The following is a 2,378-nucleotide window of genomic DNA, read 5'->3' on the forward strand; positions in this document are numbered from 1 at the left end:
TGATAAAATTCTAGCATCCTTTGTCTCTTTTACAAAAAGACACCATATTTTGCATTGTCTAACATCATTGTGAGTCTGTGGTAACTTTTTGTTCACTCAGGGGCATATTGTAGGATGATCCTGGGCACAACTGCCTGTTACCAGATACTCATCAATCCAGACTAGATTCCTGCAATCGTATGGAGAGCACGTGAAGAGAGTGGCTGACTCTATGTAGTAATTCCTCCAATAATCCCATAATTTCCTTTCTTTTGATTCTTGTAGTTTCAGTGCTAGTGATACACAACATACCTGTTGGTACACAGTCCCTGTTAATCTCTCACTACAAGGAAACGTTCCGTGAGAACAGGCACGGTAGCTCACTGTGGTGTTCCTGCCACTGAGAACGGTGCACAGTCTGTACCAGGAAAGTCATGAAAATGCACTGAGGGATCAAAGGAATGAATGCTGCCTTTAGTCACTACATCCTTCTGCGTTTGTATTATTTTTTTCTTCCCTCAAACCAATTTTCTTTGCATCAGCAAGCACAGGGTTCATAGTTACTGGATGACCTTTCAGCTGCAGAACTGGAAACAATCTGACTGACTTCTCTTTCATATAAAACTCTAATTAGACTCCCTTTTCCCCACTAAGGTCAAACAAATCATAGGTTTCTGTCTAACAACAGGGTGTATAATGTGTGTGGCCAGGTGTATAGTCCTGGTTGAATTAAGCTGAGCCACCTGAAAGCATGGTTCATTAGATGTGAGAGGCTTTTTGGAGAGAGACATGAATGTGCCTAGTGTATAATATCACTGGGGTACATCTGTATCAGTGATTTCCATTTTATCAATTTAATGCATGTACCTTCCGCACCCTTCCCTTTCCCCACCAAATAACTTCTCTTGTTACACTCACTTTCCCCCACAGATACAGTATGCATCAATAATATCCCTCTAACAGTCCAGTCTTTGAACCAATCTTCACCAGTATAATAGGCTGAAATTAACTTCCCTGTTTATACATTTGCTATTATGTATTTAATGGAATATGTTAAAATTCCAGTACTTTTGGCTACTTTAGTAAAATAGCCAAAAATATAGATTAAGTGTTATGAATTAATATTGATGCAGAATATGCTTGTTTGTCACAGAGGCTACAATTTTACAAATATTTTAAATAATCTTATGTAAAGTAAATATTATTAACATATGGGACATAGTTAAGATGAAATTCCCAACTCCTAGGCTGTTGTACTTAGCTTTTAAATAATCGGGAGAAACCATGTGAGATTTTACAGAGATGCTGGTTTTAACATATTGTATGCTGATCCTCACAGGGTCATCTCTGTCTTCTCTGCAGAATCTACTCTTTCCTACCCAATAAAAAACAACTGTAAAAGGTTTTTTGTACATATAATTAAGGTCCCTGAATGCTTTACTTTAAGTTAGGATTTTTTTTTTCCTTGCATATCTGGCTTAATGGGCCAAATGTCCTTTGAAGATTGGTCTTCATCTGCAAGGGAAGGAATTTCTCTGATAGCCTTGAAAAAGCAAGCCATGATGAGTTCTACAGCCCTAAGGAAATGAATTTTGTGGAAATCTGTGGCAACTTCCAAATGTATTCTTCATTAGTCAAACCTCTATGTAAGCAGACAATCTATCTGAAACCTGGCCTAGAACCTTGGGGCACTCTGAGCACAGGACACATGAGATAAATCTGAAGCACTCACTGGCTTAGGAGTTGTATTTGTTCAGGATTCCGCCTCTGAAAACCACACATTCACATGCGCAGACTCAGAGAGGGCATGAATGAGTTTGGGAGGGAAAAGCAGTTGGAGGGAATAGGAGAGTAATAGAAGGAAAGAGAATGGGAGAATTGGTCCAAACACAGAATATGCGTGTATGGATATCAAACGATTTTTAAAAGATGTAAAGAAATAACTTCTCTATTTCCTAAACATCTATTCAGAGATTTCTCAGGTTTTTTTTCACTCAATTTTCCTTAGTCTGAATATCATAAAATCGAGCTTTTATGATTTAAGCTTTCTTCTTAAAGGGCAAGAGGTGCTCTCAAGGAATTCTCTCTTAGCCACACAACCACCTTTTCTGTAAGAAACAACAGCCCACACTCCTTCAAGCCTCTGTCCTGGATAAAGACAGACAGAATATCTTAGGCTATGAGATACAGAAGTTAACTTATCTCTTTAAGGTTCTCTTCATACACATAATATGTAATTTATTCTTTTAACAAAATTGTTCTTTGAATTTGAGAGAATGTTAGCATAAACATTGATCAATGGAGGGCCCAAACATTAAAAAATAAAAATGTTTTTCTGAATTTATCCACATGCTTCTTTTAATTGTTCATGTTAGATGTTTTGGTAAACATTGAATGTA

The sequence above is a fragment of the Acomys russatus genome, chromosome 15 (assembly GCF_903995435.1).
Source record: "Acomys russatus chromosome 15, mAcoRus1.1, whole genome shotgun sequence".
Taxonomy (NCBI): domain Eukaryota; kingdom Metazoa; phylum Chordata; class Mammalia; order Rodentia; family Muridae; genus Acomys; species Acomys russatus.